The sequence below is a fragment of the Varanus komodoensis genome, unplaced genomic scaffold (genome assembly GCF_004798865.1).
Source record: "Varanus komodoensis strain SLA01 unplaced genomic scaffold, ASM479886v1 scaffold3, whole genome shotgun sequence".
NCBI classification, from domain to species: Eukaryota; Metazoa; Chordata; class Lepidosauria; order Squamata; family Varanidae; genus Varanus; species Varanus komodoensis.
This window is the reverse complement of record NW_025335761.1, coordinates 13206644-13231556: the sequence shown is the minus strand read 5'-3', so window position 1 is coordinate 13231556 and position 24913 is coordinate 13206644. Positions and strand designations below refer to the sequence as shown.

Sequence of the window (24913 nt, the reverse complement as noted above, 5' to 3'; positions counted from 1 at the left end):
CCTAATTATATCCAACAAGAAATTTGCCTTTTTCACAGCACCCACAGATTAGGTCACTTCCAGCAGGCTATCCACCCCAACTCCAAAATCCCTTTCGTGGAATCTGAGTGAGTGGAGACTGACCACCAGCATTTACAAGAAACCTGCTTTGTTTGTTTGTTTTAGCATACTGTGTATCACTTTAAACTTACTTACACGGAATTATAGTTGCTAATTTAATGTCTATTCTCCCAGGTTGAAGACAACTCTACTAAGCTCATTGTAATCAACTTTTGTTTTAAGCACCCTAATTTATGATTTTTTTTTTTTAAAGCACCAGTCCCACTATGTATCTTTAGAGGACCACACTGTTTACACATTGCTTGTGAGAAATGCCTGCTTGTTCATGTCCTTTGTTTCCTCCTCTATAACCAATTAGCTATTCGCAAGAAGACATTTTGTCTTATCCCATGACAGCTAAATTTGTACACTGAGGATATTGTCAAAAGCTTTCTAGAAGTCCAGATAAACCAACTAGTTCAGCACCCTATTACCAACAACAGCCAACTAGAAGCTTCTGGAAAACCCAAATCCTTCTGCCCCTTGCATGGTAACCAGCTTTATGTCCCACAGGAAACTGTGTGTTACAAAGCTTATCTATAAGAGCTGGAATTGAACAACCTTATCACTGTTATCAGACAATTTTAAACCTACTGTGACCAGAATGTGCTTGTTCTCTTAATTGCTTTACACTTAAATTTTTGTTTGGTTTGCATGTGAAGAGTACTTCGTTTATAGTATAACCTTCATACCAACTGGAGGAGACAGTACCTGGCCTACACAACTGTAAATGACTGGAGATGATAATGTATGGGGTCGACACATTGCAAGGTGGCAAATTAAACAGAGGCGACATCATTATATGTTAATAGCTTGAACCTCACTAATTGTCTCTCAAGCAAAGGAGATGAGAATAATTGATCACAAACTTAGGCGGCTTCACACGCCCACTATTTCTTCTGTCCAAATGTTATTGAAATGGATAACGAAACTGCCATCTCCCTTTCCAATCCCAGTGCCTACGGAAGGGCATGACAATCACAGGCTACAGCAGGTGGGTTGCACTTCAGCTGGTGCTGGTACTGTCTCCTTTCCTCATGCCCCATATTAAAGAACAGGGAAAAAGTTCAGGTTCTGGATTTTTACATCTCACCATCAAAAACATTAAATACATGGCAGGTAGGACTGATTTAAATTGAAGTGGTTCAAATGCATTATTTAACATCAAACCTATGGCCCCTACACAAGATCAAGGGGGCCATTAGGGTCATTCAAATTTCCAGTTCCAAAGCTGGAAAACAGCTCCAACCTTGTTGGATGTAACCTTGGAGCTAGAGATCCACACTTGAGTGTCCTCCCTTCCTTGCAGCTGGCACAGAGCGAACCACACCAGGTACATCTCAAGGTTGTAAGAGTGACCATAGAAAAGGGGTTTAGTGGTCATTCTGCTGGCAGGAATGAGAAGAGACTAGTGCCAACAAAACTGGATGTATTCTGACAGTGTTCTAGCACCCCTTCCTCTCCCTCCAAAGTACCACAGTTGGATGGTTGATGTTTTGTAAGTCAGAAAGATCATGAAGGCTACTTCAGTTCTGCATTCATTCTGTCTTACATAGGTTACCTGTAATCCTCTGAGTTTTTAGAAGTACAGTTTCAATGGACTGCACACTGATAACTACCTCATATATTTCCAAACAGTGCAAATCTGCCCTCTAAACCAAGTTAATTTACAACTAAATAGAGTACCATTTGCACTGGAGTTTCAGTCCTACAACTAGTTCCTGCATCAATTTGCTGCACTGTATGAGTTTTGCACATTTTCATTTTTTTAAATATAAAGGGAATCTCTTCTCAATAGCCATATTTGGACACTTACAACCAGGAGCCATGACTGGCTGTGAAGTAAATAAAGGAACTTTCACACTGTTTTTTCTTTGCAATGTTACTCCTTCGTCTTTCATTGGTTTTGTTCCATAAGTACAAACCAATACTTGCTGGGCAAACTAACGCCTTATTTACTACTCTCTTCCTAATACTCTCAAGCTTGGAATTCACTTTTTCCCACAACTGGAGCACAATGGGTATCTTGGCATGACATGGGAGTCTACCATATGTTATGGTGGGGCTGGCTAAATGTGTGACTGACATTTTGAATAAGAAGTCCATACTCAGGGGTTGTTGTGCCATGTGAACCCAGTAAACACGTTTGCCCAGTTTTTATAACAAAACAATCCCCAAGCAAGGGTTGAATATGGAATGAGACACTGGGAGTATTCTGGTTCATCATGGGTTAAATAGTCCCAAATAATGATCTATGATGAGTTGCCATAGGTCATCAAAGCTGGTCACTGAGCTGATGCTCTCCTAAACTATTCACAAAACGCTAATATCACTTTCCTAGTTAATCAATAACAGTTCAAACCCTATCAGTGCATGTGTGAATTTAGGATCACTTTTTTGCCACAAATGCATAACTTTGTTCTTACTTACATTGAAATATGCAACAGAGTGAAGCTCAGGGAACCAATGTTCAATTTAGATGCCAGGAAGTACTTCCTGATAGTTAGGGTCCCAAGAGTATGGAATGGGCTTCCAAGGGAGGTGGTTGAGGCCTCATCGGTGAGGGTGTTCAAGGATAGGCTGGACATGCACACGGTGGGCATGTCATGAGCGGAGCTGACTGGAGCCGGGGGTCAGACTAGATGGCCCATGAGACCCTCTCTGACTCACTCTGTTTCTATGTTTGTATATATTTTATTGCCCATCCCCCTAGCTTGGAGAGCTCCTTTTGCAGGCTGCTTTCACTTCCCTAAATAAAGTGGTATCATCTGCAAATTTGGCTGCCTCACTGCTCATTCCCAAGTCAGTTAATTTATAAGCAAATTAAAAAGTATAAATCAAGAGCTTAGAGACAAAAAAGCAACATGTTTTTCCTTGATTTTTTCAAACACACACCTCTTTAAAATTTTCTTTCAGTACTTTTCTGAACCTTCACATCTCTACCTCACTTCTTAATTTTCTATTTCATTCTCAGCTGTGTGGTCTTTAACCAATTACTGATAGATAAGATAACATGTCCACTTAGTCTATGATTGCTAAGTTTATTCAGGAGACTTTATTGGGACTTTATCAAAATATTTTTGGACATCCATATTTCTAAGATCACCTGTCTATGGCTCCCCATCTATGGAGCCACCTCCTCACTGCAGCCTGGCTGCAACCAAATCAGTTGTCTTTTCAGCACAAGGTTAAGATGGCTCTCTTTTCTGAAGCCTTTAAAGACTTCCTTGGCCACCCAGAGACCTAAGGGGGATTACCCACCTCTGGTGTTTTCGCTGAGTCTCTCTTTGTTATTATCTTTTTTCAGCTGTTTTAAACTTTTTAACACTGTCTGATTTTATGATGCTTTTTGCATTTTTATTTTCTGTTTTTATAAATCATTGCCAACTGTCCAAAACACTTCAGCTGTGGGGCACCATAGAAATGAAATAAATTCCTATCTACATGCTTTGACACTTCTAAAGAACTCTATAAGGTCAGAATTCAACCTAGCTGCAGAGAATTTCAACATTTAGACTACAAAGAATGCCAAAACAAATGCAAGGTCAGTTGAGCTAGTCCAATTAAGTGTGTGAATAAGTCAGTCATTTGGACAGATATTTACAAGTTCAAACATTTATCCTATCAAGATTTTTTCTGAAAGTCTGGCTGCTTAAAATTACTTATTAACACAAATCTGCCAAAGGGTATCAGCAAGTCTAATTTTAGATTGCAGGCAGTATATTCCCATCCCTATCCTGAATACTGTCTGAAGTCAACTAAATCAGAGCATCTTCAAGAACATAATTTCATTCAGTCAAGCATTTAATGATAAGCTATGAGCTGTACGTTACAGAACAGAAGATTAATACATTTTATATAACAGTTACTGGATGATAACAGAAATCCATTCAGTCAGTTATCCTGTTTCCAACCAAAATCATTAAGATGTTTCCAAGAAAACCCAATATCAGAGAGTAAAGGGAAGTTTCAGGTTTTTTAAAAAAGTGCAAAAGCCTCTTTGCTCAGCAGTTGTTCTTGCGCATGCCCAGGCACAACTAGACACTACATAGTGGCAACAGCCTTCTCCTCCAGTTGACCTCTCATGAAAACACAGAGTAATTTGCACGCAGAAGCACACAGACTCTGAACCGGAATATTCCATTTAGACACCATGGATACTAACACTGGATACTTAGTTTCTGTAGATTTGTGTGAACCCATCTTTAAGACATGTGTGCCGGCGGCCATTACTGCTCCATTGCGGGAGAGCAGTTTCTTTAGGAATATAGTGCATGGAACACACCCAGTTATCTGAGCTAATTCAAGCAGCAGTCTGAAGAAACTGGGAGACAAAATCCTAATAATTTGAGAGACAATGGTAGGAGGAATCCTTTTCTCCACAACATTTTATCAATCTCTATCCCCCAATTCATTGTTCTCCATAACATTTTTGAAACAACTGAAACATTTTCACCTTTTCTGGTAAGAAAAGTACCTTGAACAGCTGGGATGAAAGGCTAGGGAATGGGACCACGGAGAATAGTCTTTCTTGAGAATCCTCAGACTGTAATCTTCCAATCAAGTTATTAAGAGAGAATGCTAAGAGAGGATGTAATTGGATTAGTTTCCACATTTTACACTGTTCACACACCTAAATAATGCCTATGTCCCCTGCTCTAGGGGGCATACTTCTAATCTGGTATCAGCCAATTGCACTAATCAGCAGCTGGTAAGGGTGAGATAGCTTTCTTAAAACAAAAGAAAACAATAACAGCCAGTTTCAAGACCTAAAGAAACATACAAAAAAAAACCCCAAACACATTTATAGGATCCAAAGCTTCTAAAATTTTGATGCCGATGCCCTGGAATTCTACTTAATTTTTAGCTCTATTTATTTGATTTATTGGTATGATAGGCTACATTTTAATTCTTTTTATTACTGGCTCTTAATCTTCTTTGCAATATTTTATGGTATTAAAATGTACTATTTAGATGTACATTAATAAAATTCTGAACACAAATAAAGTGGTGCAGAGATCACTGCTTCTCTAGCTGCATTTTACAGAACAATTACTTCTTTAAATATATAACATATAAAGCCCTAAATGGTTTAGGTTATCTAAGGCAGTGGTTTTCAACCTTTTTGCAGTTGAGGACTGGCAAAAATAGGAAAATTATTTTGGGGACCACTGAGGCAGAAATAAAAAACAATGTATACATAATGTATAATTTTATCTATTAGTTTTTAAATATAATATCAAAACTGAAAATTCTCTAAAATAACCAGAAACTGAGCAGTAAAAATGCTAATAAAATAAAATACTGAAATTAAATGTAATCGAATACAATTGAAATTTTTAGAGAGCGATATTTAATTCAAATAAGGCTAGTGTGAAATCTGTTCTTGCTTCTTTTCAAGAATACTTGATCAAACATTTACAACAGCAAAATACAAAATCAGTACAAATGCAATACTATAATCATAGCAACCGGCATGGCTCCCAGCTCCCAGCTGGCTCTTACTGAGCTGTCTCTCCCCTCCCCAGCTTCCTTGGATGAGGAAGAGGTGGTGAATTGGCAGGGCAAGCACAGCTAGTCCCAATGCAACTCTTTCAGGGACCCACAGGAAACAGTCGGCAGCCCAGTGCCAGTCGGTTGAAAACCACTGATCTAAGGGAAAGTTTCATTCATAGGAGCCCACCCAGACTGTAAGATCATCTGTGGAGGTCCTCCTCCAAGAGCCCTACCTGAAAGAGATGAGGAGGGCTGTTATGAGGAGCAGGGCCTTCTCTGAGATAGTGCCCCGATTATGGAACTCGTTCCCCACAGAGGTACACCAGCTGACAATGCTTTATTTGTTCCGGCACCAGGCCAAAACCTTTCTATTCTCCAAGTTTTTTTAATCAATAATATATTTTAATTCATTGCAGCAAGTATGAACACAAAGGAGTTTTTAACTGTTTTATTGTTGCAATAACAATTTATATATATAGATGTATGTATGTATTCTTTTTATGTAAACCATCTTGAGATTTTACAATAATTAGATGGTATATAAGAAATTTTAAATAAATAAATAATCTCATATATCACTTTCCATTTGGGTTCCAAGTTAAAACACAATGGACAAAATGCAATGTTGCATGTACAGACCTCTTCTTGCACACTGGGAGTTTCCCCACCTTCCCTCTACAGCTCCCCCCCCCCACACTCCATAACCTGTTCTGGGGATTCCCCAACCCTAAAGGGCAGATTTCAAGGCAGCACAGGGGAAACAGAACTGTCCCTCCCCGATCTGCAAGTGGCAGCTGGCATCATACAGTGGTACCTTAGCTCACGAACACCTCAGTTCACAACCAAATTGGGCCACAAACAAAAATGTCATAAAAATTTTGCCGCAGGTTGCGGACTCTGCATTGGGTGATGATTGCGAGCATGCCTGCCTTCCCTGCACGGGTGCGATCATGGTCTTGCTGGGGGATGGGAAGATGGCTGCGTTTGTGCTGTGGGGGGAGATGGCCACGATTGCACCCATGTTCCCTGCCCTAGTTCACCCGTGCCCCCCTCCCCCCAGCACACCCATGATAGCACGCGTCTCCCCCCCACCCCCCTGCACGATCGCTGGTGGGGGAGATGGCTGCAATCTTTGTTGTTCTTTGTCACTTTGCTTCAAATTTTTGTGAGTAAAAAAAAAAAAGTTGCAGAACAGATTAAACTTATTTACATTGACCCTTATGGGGAAATCTGACTTGGCTCATGACCAACTTGGGTCACAACCAGAGTCCTGGAACAGATTAAGTTCATGAGCCAAGGTACCACTGTATTCCCAGAGTCAGAGGTTCAACAGTCTCTTCAGGAGAATGCAGACTGACAAACCAGAATAACCTCAGCATTCCTTATACACCTTCCAGGCACTGATCACAGCCTTCCTCTAAGGATGACTCCAGCTTCTCCTGTGCCTGCTATACAGGAACATGAACCTACAGAAATAATTCTGTGCTACAACCTGTATTCACAATTACAAAGTATGGGTGTGACATCTGGACAGTGATGAAAATTAGTGTGTTCAAAACATGGTGCTGGAGGAGAGCTTTGTGAATACCCTGGACCAAGAGAGGGTCCTAGATCAAATTAAGACAGAGCTTTTCCTAGAAGCAAAAGTGACAAAACAGAGGCTGTCATACTTCAGACACATCAGGACAAGGCAAGATTCAGTGAAGAAGACAATCATGTTATGAAAAGTCAAAGGCAGAACTTGAAAGGGAAGACAAAATGAAAGATGGATTGAATCCACAAAGGAAGCCACAGCCTTGAACTTGGAAGTGCTGAATGGAGCTGTCACAGAGAGGTCATTTCGGAGGGTCACCATAAGTCAAAGACGACTTGATAGCACATAACACATGCACACAGCTAGCATATCACAGGGGCAGAGCCTCTGAAAGTACACGCTTTTTTAAGACTTCAGCTGCCTACAGTCCCTTGCTAAGACAACAACTCTCTTTGTGAGAGAACACCCCAGTTCATATCCCTGCAGTATGCCATGCAGGGTCCTCACCATCCACTACCCAATGCTGAATCACCTATGCTGTAGACTCATTCTCCTGGGCATGAACCCAAACTAGCACAGCTGTTCAGCAGTAGGAGATAAAACCGGCTACCATCCAATAGTCCTTTTTAATAAAAATTTTAATGTCAGATAAAACTGAAAACCTCTTAACATTATCACTTTGTATATTAAGATAATGTGGTATATTTGACACCTTCAACATTTTTAACAAGAAACTGTTTGTAAATCTTTCAAATTCCAAGAAGTCAGTATCAAACTCTTAAAAAGCAGGATAGCCCTTCTCTTGATTCACACTCCAAATTATGGAGATCAAACCATAATAGTGAGATTCTTGGGAACCAATTTAAACAGAGATTTTCTAAATGTAGGTGCTAACTGCATTAGGAAATACAAAGTTCAATTAAAGAAATAAAACTCACAACTGATCTAAAATCCAGGATTAAAAGTAGACAATTTTCCCTCCTCTGATGTTCTTCTGCCTCTACTAAGACTAAATGATAATTCCGGCAGCAACAGAGAATTTCTTACCTATTCATTGCAACAAGGAGCTGATCCTCTGCCTGCCTATTCAAAAGTAAGCTTAAGACTTACCAATGGAACCCATGGAAGTATACACAAGATTGCAACTTTATTAATGCCTGAATAGAAAACCTCCAAATCAAAACTGATACATCCCATACTGGATGGGCTCTACTGGAAGAATGTGAGGAACTTAAGGTTCAACAGGTAGTGTACTTTCCCAGTATCTAAAAGCCAAGGTAGTTTCTTGAAGCGATACAAAGATTTTAGAGCCTACAACTTATCAGGAAGTGTTGTGAAGCTGTCTGTCTCCCCAGTCATTCTGTAGGTAAGAGCTGCTCTTGCTCTGACAATAAAACTGTTTGACTTAGAGTAGCAGATCTGCCTCCCTCTCCATCTCCCAAGAAGCAGGTGAGGTGGGTTAGAGCCTTTGTGTATACTGACAGACTTTGCAATACTGGGAGGGAGGAACTTTATAAAATCCATGGCAAGAGGTATGGTCTTATGTTCTCAACCTGGGAAAAAGAATTGATGTGTCACTCTCCCAGGCAACTTTAGAAGGTAGGCAACATGATGCATCCTTCAATTTATCCCAGAAAACAATGTGACCACAGATGAATGTAGGCTTTATTTTGCTTTTCTATATTTTGCATCCATTTTTCTAAGGCTAGCAAAGAATGCTAAATGCAACAAAAAAACTTTTTTTTCAGATACATGCACAGTAAAAGAGCAAAAAGAAATGGTGATTCAATTTCTCAATGAGGAGGGCAAATTGATAACAGATAAGAAAACTCAGTCTTCCCCCAAAAGCAAGTCTATGACCCTCCTGGCAAACACCAAATACAAAGAGATAAGACTGAAGCTTGAGGTTAATAAACGAATGATCAAGGAATACTGAATTTCCTTGATAGCGTTCAAATTTCCAGGGCCTGATGAACTGCATCCTAGAGTAATGAAGGAACAGACAGAAGAACTCTCAGAACCACTGTCTATCATCCTTCAAAAGTCATGGAGGATTAGTGAAGTGCCTGATGACCAGAGGGCTAACTTTTTCCCATCTCCAAAAAAGGGAAAGAGGACCCTAGGAACTACAAACCATTTAGTCTGACATCAGTCCCTGGGAAAATTCTGGAACAGATACTAAAGTCAATCTGTAAGCTCCCTGAAGGCAATGAAGTCATTACCAGAAGCCAGGATGGATTTAATCTTCTTGGACTGTGGGAATGCGTAAAAGAGGGGACCCATTTCTCACTCATTACAGCTGCTCAGATAGACTTATCCAATTCTGAGGAGGAGACAAAAGGAACAAGGAAGAGCTGAAATTTCTCAGACAAAGGATGAGAATCTACCTCCTTTAGAAAGAGCAAAAAGGTTTTCAGGGTGGTAGGGGTAGCAAATGCAAGAGGAACTCCTTGACTCAGTTGGACAGTGGTGGGATAATGATCTACCCAAATACACAGTCCCAAGCATTCCCATCACCTAGTCCTTAAGCAGCAAGAGCCACCTTTAAAGTAGAATCAGAAGGTTTACTGAAAGTGAGGACAAAGGGGAAGTTTCAATTAGGATTCAGTTCTTTACATAGAAAGATGCTTCTCCTGCAACTTTAGCAAGAGACTATTTAGAGTCCAAACTGTTCTATAACCTGTTAAGTTTCAATAAAAGAACTGTACCTCAAAGGTTTTGAGTTTAATAAACAGAAGAAAGGAGGGAAGAGACCAACTCACAACAGAATGCAATGGACATAATATAACTTCAGTAATGTTTTTGATAAAATGCCCAATGACATTCAGACCAGCAAACTAATTGAAAGTGGGCTATATGGAACAATTATTAGGCAAATCCACAGTTGGCTGCAAAATCAGACTCAAAGAAAGTTAAGGATGTGTACAACCAAAATAAATAAAGCAGCCTCCCTCAGCCTAATACCCACCAGATATTTGCTTCCATTCCCATCAGTCCTATATAAGATGGCTAATTGACAAGAATACTGGGAGTTGTATTCCAGAACCCCAGAAGAGAACCAAGCTGAGGAAAATGAAGTCAAACTAAGAGAGCAAAGTAAGATATTTACACAGTACTCAGAGTCTCCCCCTTGTAATGCTGTCACCAAATCTAGTGCCAAACTTAAGGAAACCATCTCCTGTTCCCTTGAAGCTTAAAGCCACCTTTACTTTTCAGATCACAGCTTCCTTTATTATAGAACAAGCACTACTGTATCAACAAGGAGGCCTCCCATTTGTTAGATAATCAATAATTCAGTATAGCTTGATTATAGGTCAGTAACTATTTCAGGAATTATTTAGGGATCATCACTATGCCTAGCCACAAAAATTTATTGAGTTGCTAAACAAATACAAAACACCCAGAACCTACTAATCAACATTTTATGTGTTCAGATGTTAAGAAATTGTTGGGGGTAAATTGGCTGAAAGCCTTATTAAACATAAAATTAGCATACTGCAGGATAAATGGCTTCTGCAAAGGTAAGTCCTATCTCACTAATTTTTTAAGCATACTTTAAGAGTGTAAATGAGTTTGTGGGCTCAAGAAAGCTGATAAATAACGTTATTATAAACTCAAAATGCTTTGACAAAGTTCCTTACCAAGACTCTTGAGAAAACTGAACAAGAGGAGAAGCTGTCTTATTCACTAACTAGTTAAAGAACAAAAAACAGACAGTAAGAATAAATGGTAAATTGGTCCGAAGAAGGAATATAAGCAGTGGGATATCACAGGGACCAATGCTTTTCAACTTATTCGCAAATGATCTGGAATTAGAAGCAAGCAGTCAAGTAGCCATGTTTGCTAAAGACCCCGAATTATTTAGGGTGCTTAAAAGAAAACAGGATTACAAAAAGATCTCCAAAAGGGTCTAACCAAACTGAGAGAATCAGCATCAAAATGGCAAATGAGGTTCAGTGTAAGCAAATGATGCACAATGGGGGGAAAAATCCCAGCTTTGCATATAGGCTGAAGCTAGTGGTAACTAACCAAGAAAGAAATCCCAACGTTGTAGTAGATAGTTCAATGAAGTTATTAGCGCAGGATGTGGCTGCTATGAAAAGGGAAAACTCCATGTCACAGATAATTAGAAAAGGAACTGAAAACAAAACTGCCTAAGATCACAATGCCCATCTATGGTGCAACCATGCATAGATCTGTGTACAGTTCTGTGCACCACACCTGGAAAAGGAGACTGTAGAGTTGGAAACAGCGCAGAAAAGAGCAACTAAAGTGCTAAACAGGATGGAGCAAGACACCTATAAGGAAAGATAACATATGTGATTTCCCACTGGCAGCTGGAAGGTTAGTGCTCTTGGGTTCTTATGAATAAACTAATATATAAAACATCTGAAAAAGTGCTACCAATCAATTTATTTATTAAATTAGCCACCAATTCATCCAGCTGCTTCCTTATTTTGCTGATCAAATTATCAAAACATGGTATTTGCTATAGGGAATGTATACAGTCTTAATTTGGATTCATCTGCCATGTTTTATAGATACTTAAGGCACCTGCCTGCTATTGCTTATGCCCATCTGTTAATTGGTGAGGACTTTAGATTTTTGATTCAGATTTGGATGGTAATACCCTCCCTAACAAATTTCAGTCTCTTATTAGTCCAATGCTGAAGGCTTATATGCCTGAACTAAGTTTGACAGATGTATGTATGGTTCATGCTATATCCTCTGGAATATATAATCTGTACATCCAAAGTATTTTAGAGCAGATTATTTTAGGTTTCTTTTCCTCTATTTCAGTATGTTGAAAACATGTGATATTGATACAAATGCTATCTCAAACCCTGTTCATTTTGGAATTAAATTGTCTGATTCTGTTAAGGCTTTTGGCACTTGGTACATCAATGTTTCATTTCTTAATGATGATAACTTTCAAACACAGATGGCTTCCATATTTAAGGAATACTTTGAGATTAACATGGATTCAGCTACTTCATGAGCTATTAAATGTGAGGCATCTAAGTTATATATGAGGGAGAGGATTATGGTATATGCTTCTTGCAAAAGAAATATTAAAGATCCAAGACAAGAATTTGGATAAAACAATGAAGTCCTTATTAGCTCAATTCACAACCTGTACTTTCCAAAACATCTATAAAAATTTCAATGTTCTGAGTTAAATAGGAATCAAATAAGCTACATCCATCTAAAGGAAAATGTTTACTCATATCAGTTATAATCAGAGGAGAATGGCCAAGCAAAATTCTCCTTGAAACAACCTCCCACCCAACACAGAATCTATTTATTAAAGATAACCACCACAATATATACACAACCTCAAGGGATATAAATTTAGAGTTTCAGAAATTTTATTCTGAACTATATTGGATGGAGTTTACAAAAGCTGAGAAAGGCTATCAAGGGCAGAACTTTTAGGAGAGCATTAATTCATAAGATCACCATAAATCTCAGACAACCATAACAACAATTAGTGTATAGACAGGGATTCTACAGGGAAACAATCAGATCTGCACCTTTCAACAATTCAACCTGCAGCAGAAAGAACTACTGGCAAAGTTTTTACAGGCTTAACAACTTTTGCTAACAAATTTAGCATGCAACACATACGTTAGAAACACAGAAACAGAGCGAGTCAGAAGGGGTCTCCCAGGCCATCTAGTCTGACCCCCGGCTCCTGTCAGCTCCGCTCATGACAAGCCTAGCATGTGCATATCAGATACACATTAATGCATCCTAATCAAGTAGGAATTATTTGCCAAAGACAGGGCACAAAGAATTTAAAACTTGTTACCTTTGACTAGTAAAAGAATAGTTGTACGAGTGACTGTTTCACTTGATACAGGCAATCCTTGGATTATTAACAAGTTCTGTTCCTGAGAAAGTTTTAAAGTGAAATTGGTACATAGGTCATATGCACAGGTTGTATTTAGCATGAGTAAGCCAAAAGTTTGCCGTGTGTGTGTGTGTGTGTGTGTGTGTGTGTGTAAAACCTTTCTATGCATACAAAACACTTAAAAACATTTCCATATACAATTGGCCCTCCACATTCAGGATCCCTGGAAAAAGTAGCTCTAGTCCCTGCCCTTAACTTTTAATACTGTTGACCATACATACCATAGATGGTCTCTCTCTCTCTCTCTCTCTCTCTCTCACTCACACACACACGTGCGCATGCGCAGAGAGAGAGAGAGAGAGAGAGAGAGAGAGAGAGAGAGAGAGAGAGAGAACGCGCACTTGTTCTGATCCAGCATGGCTCTTCTTCATTCATTACATTCTTATGTTCTTACTCCCTGTCCTTCCTTTCACTCACCGGTGCCTCCTCTTTGCAGCAAGGAAATGCTAGAGGGATTTCTCTCTCCAGATGGGTAGAGCAAGAAGGCATGCTTTGGAGGCCTACCTTTCTACCCTTTCACTTCCTATGTCTCTGTCATGATGACACCTTCTGCGGGAGACCACAGAAACTAGTTTGTGTTCCTTACTACGAATTGTTTGTCTTTAACCTGAATTATTAAATTAATAGACTTTATGGCAGTTCGTAAGTAACCTGGTTACAGTTCGTAACTTAGACATTCGTAACCCAGGGACTTGCCAGTACTAGGAAAACACTGACAAATTATACTGGCAGTTAATGTTTGTATGTTGGAGGGAAAATGGTTTTTCACAGCAATTTTTAAGCTGAATTGGAATTTTCTCTCCTTTGCTGTGGGTGACTACAAACTGAATTCTTTCACATTTATTCTGTGCAGTGGAAGCACAAGGCACGGCTATCCTTTCTCCCCTGATACTTGAGCGCCGCTTAGAACTTTTCATCTGTGGAAGTAGAGCAGAGAAATTCATGGATTTCTGCATGAGCTGGATGAATATAAAACAGTTTTATATGCAGATAACTTGTTATTTATCAAGAGGTTAGAATACTCTATGCCAAAGTAAGATGGACTCCTTTGATTTACTTTCCAATTATATTTATTGATTACGTTAATCAAAATCCAAATTAATGCCAGTAAATAATATTAAGATATTAGATGTCATTACTAAATGAGACTTCCAATGGTGTCCAGAAGTTATTATGTACCTTGGAATACAGATGATTAAAATGAATGTAAGCGTATTTACAGACAGAAATATCTCTTGATTTGGAAAGATGAACCTTGCTGAAATACTTGAGCTAAGTTTAATATGCTTAAGATTGATATTTTACTTTGGGTAAATCATGCTTTACATAATATTCCTTTAGTTTACCCAAATGTATTTACAAAAAGGCTATTCAGCTTTTTGGAAGTTTATAAAAGCCATTCTGGAACAGGGGTTAAGAATGCTAGACTGAGATTCAGGAGATCAGATTCTAGTCCATACTTGGCCATGATGCTCACTTGATGACTTTGGGCCAGAGAGAGACCCTCCACCTATCTCACAGAATTTTTGCTGTGAAGATAAAATGGAGATGAGGGGAACCTTGTAATCCACCTTGGGTTCCTTGACGGATGAAGAAAGGTGGAATATAAATGCAATGTAACGACAACATTTATGGAAAGGGTTTTCTCTTCCCCAGTTTTTCACTTATAAGAACATAGTCGTCAATTAGGATGTAAAGTTATACTCTGGCAGCTGTTTGCTTATACTGTAGAGATGGGCAACACTGCAGAACCTGACCCACTTGCACTCAATGGACTTCAGCATACCTTGAGATTCTATAGCCAAAAGTGAGGGAGTCAGAGTAAACTTCCATTTTCAAGGCAGGCCATGATTTGTTTTTTGAAATATCAAAATAAAATAAGCAAATTTGGGTAAAATATGGCTGCAATTTACACAAGTTATGGCTATATTTAAACAGTCTGCACAAATTGCAGCCATATTTTATAAAATTTCTTCCTTTTTTAAAATCACATTTCAGCCTGCTTTAAAATTTTTAGATCAGCCTTCCCCAATCTTATGTCTTCCATACACATTTGGACAGCAGCTCTCAGAATTCCCAGTCAACAGCCTTGATGGATGGGAATTCTGGGAGTTGTGGTCCAAATGTTTCTGAAGGTCACCAGATTAGAGAAGGCTGTTTTAGACCATGTGCAAGCTTGACTCCAGTTCAGCACTGACCATATGGGCCACAATCGTGGAATGGAGAACCATTCCAATCCATTGGATGTTGACATCTAAGCAATTCTTTGCATTTTCTTAATCACAGACTGTCTCTATTATCATATCAAAGACTTTTTTCATTTACAATTCTATATGGGATATTTTATAGTCAAACTTTTTGACACCTGTTTTCAGCTGTATGCACTAGTGTCTAGGCACACTAAAGAAAAAGGAATGGCTCCATCTGCAATTTCAGCAGCTACAGAGACACAAAATAAAATGCCTCCGTTGATGTTTGCATCCCATGCTGAATTAACTTTATGGTGGAAACATGACTTGAAAACAGAGAAACATGTCATTTCTGTAGAGGAACTGGACTGATAGCAGAATTTATATTGCAGATCAATACAATCAGACCATGAATGTTTACATTTGCAACAGTGTGGCACACATATCACTTATCATCTAGTGCTGGTGGTAATAAAACACTATCTAGTGACCATATACAGGCCATGAGCCTCCTAGAAATGCCAGAGGTAGAGTAGGCAGCATATAAATATTTTAAATAAATAAATTAGTGCCTCAGCACCTCCTATACACTTGGAGGAATTGGACCTTTAAAGAAAGCTAACACAGTTTTTATACGTGTACTTTGTAACATAATAAAGTGGATGTTCAATATTTAACTGGAGCAGAACAGGGAAGTAGGATCCTTGATACAGCCTAATCAATGGAAAGCTGCCTCAGCTTCCATATATTCAACTTCTATGACCTGAAAATTGATACTGATTCAAAAAGATGGCATTTTGTGTATATTGGGCACCACAGAGGATAGTTACATAAAAGCTGGCTAGCTCTACTAGATGCTAGAAATGGAAAGCAGACAATGTGTTACTGAAGCATATGATGTGGCGAATTCTTTCTGGATGGAAGTTACTGCTCACATTGACTTTGTTCTTGAACTGTAGATGCTCGTGTGCTTTAAATTATATCCCTGTAATGTGGGTAGTATCCTTGTGTTGTGGATTAATATATGGACAAGAAAAATGGACTCTTGAGAACCCTAATCATTGCAAAGAGGTGTATATGACACACTTAGAAGAATAAATATCCACCATCTATCATTCAATGGCTGGACAATCTTACCAATCTTGCTTCATTTGAGTATATATCTTAGTGTCAATGTTTTCTGGATATAACTATATTATGGTATAGACTTATTTAGCTATATGATCTGCGCATTTATTTTCCTGCTATTGGTGTTGTTTGAACAAGTAGTCCTGAGTTATGAACATCTGAGTTATAAACAATCCATACTTAAAAACAAACTGCCCTAAAGTTTATTAATTTTTTAAAAATCACTGCAGAAAATTATCATCACCATAGAAGGGAAGCAAAAGGAGAGAGAGGAAAGGCCTACAAAGAATCACTTTAGAAAGAAAGAGGAAGCAAAAATGAAGAGAGGGAGGCCTCTGAAGCATGCCTTCCTTCCCCACCCATTCAGAGAGGGAAATCTCTCTAGCACTTCCTTGCTGCAAAGAGGAAGCACTAGTGAGTTTGGGCAGCAGAAGGGGATAGCGATATTCCCATTTTTTCCACTTTCATAGAGGTCCTGTGTCCCTAATTCCCATGACTGAGGAGGGCCAGCCTACACATGATCCGCCTTGCATACTAATTCAATTCAAAGACGAATTTCTGTTTTCTCAGAAACAAAACTCATTCATAACCCAGGGCCTGCCTACAGTCCCCGCCCTAATTTTTTGCATAATTTCAAATAAAATTTAAAATAAACAAGACTTTTAGAACAGTGAGTGCAGCTGTAAACAATGAAGTGGAAAAGAGCAACAAACTACAATACAATGCATGCATGGATAGGCAGATCATCTTCACTCTATCGCAACAAGAAGTGGAGCAACTCCACATAAGTACAGTCACTACACAATAGCACTTCAGCATACATTTAAGAATTTGGACCTACCAATATTTTCTACCTGGCATGTATGCTGCCTCTGTTCACCCACTGACCTCTCTAATTTGCTGAAAATTGGTTAGTGTTAAGTGTTCCTTGAAAATGAAAGATTTCCTTGCGTTTAAAAAAAAAATGCTGTCCAAAAGAATATATTCTCTCATCTATCATAATCATCTATGATTACATTTAAGAATGCTTGAATGTTATCTTCATATAGTAGTTCATTCCAACAGTTTGGAAAACTACTTACTACAGGAAAAATATCTTACTTCTAAATTTAAAGTTGCTAGGATCACACATTGTAAAAGGCCATAACAGAGAGATGGATGACATGTTTCTGATGCTTAGATTCCAACTTAATCTTTGACATCACTAGGTTCAAGACTCTTGATTGCACCAATCAGTGTAAACAATTCTCAGGTAGATTGGCTAATGGTTTGAAATGGAATAAGAAAGCTATTTATGTTCCATACAACATCAAAGCAGCCCAACTTACAACAGAACATGAAAACTTGCCCATTACTGAAGTATTTGCACTGACTCTAATCAAGCAATTCTCCAAGTATGGTTTTTAGAACTTTCTAATGCTCTAAACCCCTTTGATTGTATACAAACTATTGTCTCTGCCCCTAATTTTTTCATTCAAATTAATTTTCATTAATTAATGGATGAAAATTATTAATTGAATTCAGGGTGTGGGCCTGCATTAAATCACAGGCCCACACCCAACATCCATACACTGAGTATGGATGGCTACATAGCTGAGGCCTACACATATATGCTTCCCCAGTAGCAAGACCGTGATCTCAGTGTTCTAGCCTGCATGGAAGTCTACTCACACAGCTTCATCTATGCAGACTGTGTCTGGGGTAAGGCTGAGTAGGCAGCCTACACAATTAAGTGAGGGGCTCTAAGTTGTCTCCTTACTGTACTTTTGTGCACATGAAGTCCCTTGATGGGTCATACATCTTTTAAAGGGACAAATACCTTACATCTTCATGTTGTTGAGCAGGAACTCCAGAGCACCAGATACTGTACAGTCCTTTGAGACTACTCTACAGGGAGCATTTTCTCAGTTTGGAAGCAAACTGTGTTCAATGGGCTTTATTCCCCCAAAAAGTGCATTTAGAAATGCAACTCAAACCTACTTACATCCAAGTACTGTAACTTAACTAGGTTATGAATCAAGCTACAAAATCAGTTCAAGAAAAGTAGGTTTAAATTAAGAACTTTGATACTAAAATTGACAGTCATAATGGTACATTTCATTACATTAGATAATGATTACATTAGAAATAAAATATTTTATTTATGACATGTCTCTGGACTTCTATACCAAATATGCAATTTATGTTTTGTTTGTGGGACATATTGATAGGCAAACTTTATGAACATATTTTACTTAATATGCATTATAATACAGTGCAATAAAATGGCTTTGTTTTCTATGCAAACATTTTACAACATTAACATGAACCCAACACAATCAAACTGGAAAATATCCTGTGAGGTTTGAAAGATTCTAACATAAATTTACATTTTCTTTTGCTTTGGCACTAGCTCCCCCTCCAGACCAACTTAACAGTGTAATTACTTTATTCATGATAAATATGCAGCTACATAAGCCATAGATTTAAATCTTATTTCACACCTTCAAATGATATACTGCTAATCTCTAGAAATGATGATGTTTTTAAAAGGTTAGTTGTATCATCCATATCTACAAAACAGAGAAATCTAGTCTACTTAGAATAGTACTGACACTCATTATAGGTTTGTTTTAATAGTAAACACTCAGCTTTCAGACGGAAGAATTATCTACTCATTTCTATTGTATGTACACTAACGTGCTAATCTGTATTCTTAAAGTGATCGTAACCTATTCAAATATGAATAGCCTAGGTTTACTATTTCCAAGTTATTAAATAGCCTACCTGACTACAGAGCAGAGTTAATGCCATCCTATCACACATTCAGCCTTTATTAACCTTCACTATCACATAAAGTAAATCTAAGCAAATAGAAACTATTGAAGTCTGATACATGTGCCTTACCCCCCAAAATAAGAAAGGAAGAAACCCCTAAGTCCCTGTTTTTATTAACTGTTAGTACTCTGACCGCCAGAAATTTACATTTCTGAAATAAGTACTATTTGTAAAGGTAAAGTGTCCGTATTAAAGAATTATTCTAAACATAAGGAAAAACAATTGTGCACAATTAAAAATCAAACACAAAATCTCTCCCAAGATGCTATCTAACACGAATCCTATACATACTTAAGTAAAGAATAAGATCCACTGAACCAAACGGAACTTATTTCTGAGCATATATCGTATTTTTTGCTCTATAAGATGCACCTGACCATAAGACACACCTAGTTTTAAGAGGAGGAAAACAAGAAAAAAATATTCTGAATCAAATGGTTTACTAAACTATTTAATAAACTATAACAGAATACAGTAATACCGTATTTCAACCTTGTAAAGTGAACAGCAGTTAACAGTGGCATTAAGAACCATCATCACTATCATTAACATAAGAGAGACTTTAAAGTTCTAGTACTCTTCTAGTTTTCGTTGAACCCATAGAACTCATCATCACTAGAGTCAGAATTTATGAAGCTCTGTTGCTCACAATCACTGACATCACTTTCTTAGTCATTAGTGGAATTATTGAAGGAATCCACAATCTACACCAGTTATACAAGAGCTGCTGCAGACAATTCAATAACAAATCTAAAAAAGCCAGTAATGTCCATGCTGCCCTACTAGTAAATAATAGAAAAAAACTTCTGACAAAAAATAAGATATTGTATGGTAAATCAAACACACAGCGGACTAAGTAGCCTTTGAAGAATAAACTTCATACACGAAGGCAATGCTGTTCAAATATCCACTGATCCTAAAAAAAATGTGTCTGATCAACTAACAGATAACTGATTCGTGGAAAGCTTCCTGATAATCACAGGCACATTCCCCATCACTTCCCCATGGGCTTCATTAAAAGATGGGTTGCCATTTGAAAACACACACTGACCTGTGATTAACAGCTCTCACCTGCGCCGGGGGGGGGGTGGAGCAGGGCGCGCCGGCAGCGTGCCAGCAGCGGTCTTCCGGGCGGCGCAGTGGCGGCAGGTTTTCCCAGGTGGTGGGGGTGAGCAGTCTCTCCGTGCGGCCAGCGGGTTAAAGCCCGCAGCTCCTCCTCCTGAGCGGCACAACTCTCACCTGCGCCGGGGGGGGGGGAGCAGGGCACGCCGAGAGCATGCTGGCCAGGTGGTGCCACGTAGTGCAAGCGGGCCGGCAGCATCCCGGGCGTCGGGCACACACACATTCGCTCTATAAGACGCACAGACATTTCCCCTTACTTTTGAGGGGGGAAAAAGTGCGTCTTATAGAGCGAAAAATACGGTATATGTTATAATGGCTTTATAACTGAGTTTTCTGCTTTCATACTATGCAAGTATGCACATCAGCAGGACAGAAGCATGTTAGTGCATTTTTAAGGATACATAATCAACAAAGCTATTATTCAAAATTAAACCACATCAATAAACAGGCAGGCTGTACCAGGTTTCTTTCTTTGACAAAGTTATGAGGAATTTCTTATCAGTAGTCATGGGGACTGATCTGCAAATGCTTATTTTAAGAATATATCTGAACCTATAACTTTATTTTTGTTACATGTTAAGACCCCTGAAAGTTTAAAGCATGAGATTATTTTCTAAAATAATCTAGAATAATCTTAAATATGGCATTAACCTCAATAGGCCTTGTTAAAGACAACTTAAATCATCAATTCCATTCCAAGGTCAAGGATTATAGAGGCTAACAAATTCTGATTCACATAAGTACTTTAAAGGGCTAGGATTTGGTCCTCGAACACCATCACTTTTAGTACTGTTAATTTTGCCACTAAAGGAAAAGGGACAACTCCTAGAAGTTAAAGTGTCAATCGTCAAGTTTAGAATGTATGTAAATATTTGCAGAGTCAAGGCCTAGAACATGTTTATGGAAACTGTACAATACCATATTTACCAGAACAGAAAACATCAAACTAAATCACAATTGTGTATATTAGAGATCTTTACAATCTGCTTTACCATACTTTCTTCAATCTTTTTCAACAGGGATCATCCCTGAATGTTAAACGGATAATACCAGGTTTTATGACAAAACATGCCGCTCAACAGTTTAGTTCACTACAAAACAGCTGAACAAGTTAAATTCAAACAAATAAATATTAAAAGGTACCCAAGGACAAACAGCATAAATTAGGTAAAACACAAAGGCACATTGTTTTACTTGGCATGTTGACTAAAACATATTAACACCGGCTGTGCCAAGCCTAACGTGTCAACCACTCTTTCTGAACAGTGGGTGGTCTCCTCAAAATGTTTCTTAACTCTGCCCATGAAAAGGCAGCCATCGTTTGCTGTGGTATATCGCTCCGAAAAAACATGTACACGTCCACTAAGCTATGGGGAGGAGGACTTCCCGACTCTGAAAATAAAGTTTAAAGCCACCACTTCTAAATCTCAGGAAGGGGGGAAAGAGAAGAATAGAGGAGGTAAGAACATGCAAGAAAGCAAAGCACTCTCACAGATTTGTTCATATTCGCCCTCCACACGCACCCGCCGCCTCCAACCCCACCTATTGCCCAGATTGCAGTCCGCCTCCCCTCCCCGCTTCTGCACACCGGCGGCTGCCTGCTCCCGCGGCATTTATACAGCTCGCCGCGATTCTGGCGGGCGACTCTGTGTACCAGACTTGGAGCTTGTGCACGTTCTTCTCTTCTTTCCATCAATTTCCCTACCGCGGCTGGCGCCGCCGCCGCCGCCGCTTTCTTTTCCCCAGCACCCACATAGCAACGCTACAATCCCAGCAAGCGAGCCACCTAGCTACCCCCTTCGGCCCTGAGGCACCCTTGCTAGCTATCCGAGGAGCCCAGGCCCTGGCCGGAATGACATCCCTTCCTCCTTCCCTGGGGATTTTGTCCAGGGCAAGGCAGAGGGACCCAAGGCGGGGGGGACAGCCCTCTCCTTCCACTCGTCCGCCGTCCGGAGCTTCCTTCCCATCTCTGCCCACCGCCACACGCCTTCGATAGCCGCAACCGCTGCTGCTGCGCCAGGCCCGTAACCAAGGATGGGTTAAAGCCCGAGGAGCCAGCGCCGAGCTCAGCATCCGCTCAAGTTCGAGTACAGACCTTCACCCCCCTCGGCCTCGCCTTACCCGAATTTGTCCCAGCGTTGCCTGTCCGCAGACTCGGTCCGGCTTCTGGCTACCTCCGGTCTCGACACCGGCGCTCCTCCGGAGGTGCCGGGTCTGATGGAGGCGGCGCGCGAAAGGCGAAGAAGATGGAAGCGGGAGGGTTGGTGGGAGGGCGGAGGTAGAGTGGGATGAAAAGGCGGAAACAGGAACCCACCGCCGCTTAACGGAGCCTCGAACGAACAGTCTGGAGGAGCGCGAGACACTGACAGAACGCAGAGGGTGGGGGAAAGGCGCGCGCAAACGCGCTCCCACGCGCGCACCAAAGCCTGAAGGGAGGAGAGGAAGTAACCCGAGCTGAGGAACTATAAAAAAAAGAAAAAGAAAAAAGAGGGCGCGCCGGCTAAGGAGGAGCGCGAGCCATTGGCCCTCCTCGCCTCCAAGGGAAGATACGGAACAAAGGGGTGTGGCATACACGCTCGTGCTGGATGAGAGGCAGCCAATGAGAGGGGACTCGTGCGAAATCTCCATGCGGGTGGAACGTTAGCTTCGTAATAACAGCAGCCTGAAAGCGCTGTCAGCACGCATGCGTGTTGTGTCGCCGCTCCTGTTCTTCAGAGCCTGAAGTCTCCCGTCCTGTCCTGGCTACTTCGCAAGTCAAGCACGCCTGATCGCGCCCGATGGAGGGAGCAGGGAACACTCGAGCAGCCATATCGGGAGTACAGATGGAGCCCAGTTGGCTCCAGTTTTCAGTGCTCCGAACGCGGGAGCGAGCTGCAATTTCCTTTGGCCTGATTGCACTGGCCATAAAGTGGCCTTACTCCTCCGGGTCGGTGCAGCCCGCCCTCCTTCGCGGGCTCCTGAATTTTGGAAATGTTTATCTAATCGCTCGAAGTCACAACTAGAAGGGGAGCGATCCATAAACAAAACTCAAAGATGTTGACACAGGTATTTTATCAAATGTTGGTAATATTATTAAATTAAAAATACACCGGTATTAAAATCAGCCATACTTTCAGTTTGCCTGTTACACTAACTTCCAGGGCTTGCACGTAAAGCTAAGGCTGCACATGTACACCATAGGATGGTGCCAACCATGCATGATTTCCTGACTAGGCCATTTCTCCCTGTTTGTGATGCGACAGCTTGTTCCCACATTTATAGTTGGGAGAGGAATCCTACGCAATTCATCAGAGAGTGGTGATGTGAGACTGGAAATCTCTTTCCTGTATTTTACTATGAGAACATTGTCATAGTGATGCTATGTAGCTAGGGCTTATGACAGTTTCCCCGGAAACCATCCCCAGGCCCAGACTGTCTTGGACCTAACAGATTTTCAGGTGGATCAGATCAGGATCACAATCTGGAGAAGACAGCCCCAGTATCTATGGCTTGGGGTGTCTTTTAGGAGCTTTAGCAGTGGCTGGAAGACAGGAGACCTGGATGTTCTCTAATTTGTTCCATGCAGTCTCCAGATTGACCTACTCTATTGCACTTTTAAGGAGCAGCCTTTAAAAATGGTCCGGCGGTTTCAGAGATCATGGAATACTACTGCCTTCTGGTCACTGTATGTGAGCTGACAAGAACTAGGGCGACACCAGGAATGGGCCTCAAAGTCACAAAGCTCTCAGACTGTGAATTTAAAGGAATCTGCAAAGGATTCCAGTGAGTTCAGATTTCTATACATCCAGTGCGGCAGAGTGACTTTTCACTGATCTCAAGGATTCCACAGAATTTTTTTACCTTCCAGAATTTTTATAATCAAAGAATTATAGCATGAGTTCTTTATGCGGGCTAACCAGCACAAAAATGCAAATAAGCACACAAACACCAGTTCAGGATATGGACCAAATCAAATTTTGACAATGAGTAGATGATAAAACAAAAGGTGCCTGACAATTTACAAAACACTGGTAGAATGAATTTTGCATTCCTATTTAGGGCCATTTTGAAGAGGAAGAAATAAAATATACTGCAGGCACCAGTGGAGAGCCAGAAACCATTTCCCTCATCCCTCCCTACAGAAGGCCCAGGGGCAGTATAATCTCTACAGAGGTCCCAGGGAGGGAAAATAGTATTTATCAGAAGGCATCTAGCAAAAGACATCCACCACTACTGTTTTTAAGGTTTGCCGTTTTGTTTTGTTTTGTTTTTAAGGCAAAAAGCCCTGCTATTTGCATTTAAAAAATCCCATCTCCCAAAACTGAGAGGCCTTCATTCTTGAAAACAAAAATCACTGAGCTGGCACCTGTTTTGCAATTCCCTGATTTCTTATCTGAGAATGTTTAGTTTGTCATTAGCAAGAACATTTCAGATCAGGTCTGAAACATCTTAATTGATTATGAGGGCTTTCTCCCCCTACTGATGATTCAAAGTGCTGAAACTTTATACACCTACTGTATGTGAAACATTGCCATCTGAGGAAATGCCTTGTACAATATGAGAGACATCTAGAACAAGAATGGACAACTCTGAGAGGGCCCAGGGCCTGATTTCATTCTAAATTGTTTAACATGT

The 24913-nt window shown here is 40.1% G+C and overlaps 1 protein-coding gene across 2 annotated transcripts in view; it reads right to left on the bottom strand.

Annotated features, from left to right (window-relative positions):
* The window catches only part of FUT8 (fucosyltransferase 8), a 131474-nt gene extending 108746 nt beyond the window's left edge, over nucleotides 1-22728 (bottom strand). For both annotated transcript variants that reach the window (XM_044436246.1, XM_044436247.1), the window contains exon 1: nucleotides 22421-22728. The gene's annotated coding sequence lies outside the window, so the exon portion shown is untranslated. The remainder of the gene's footprint in view (nucleotides 1-22420) is intronic.
* Nucleotides 22729-24913: the final 2185 nt, after the last annotated feature.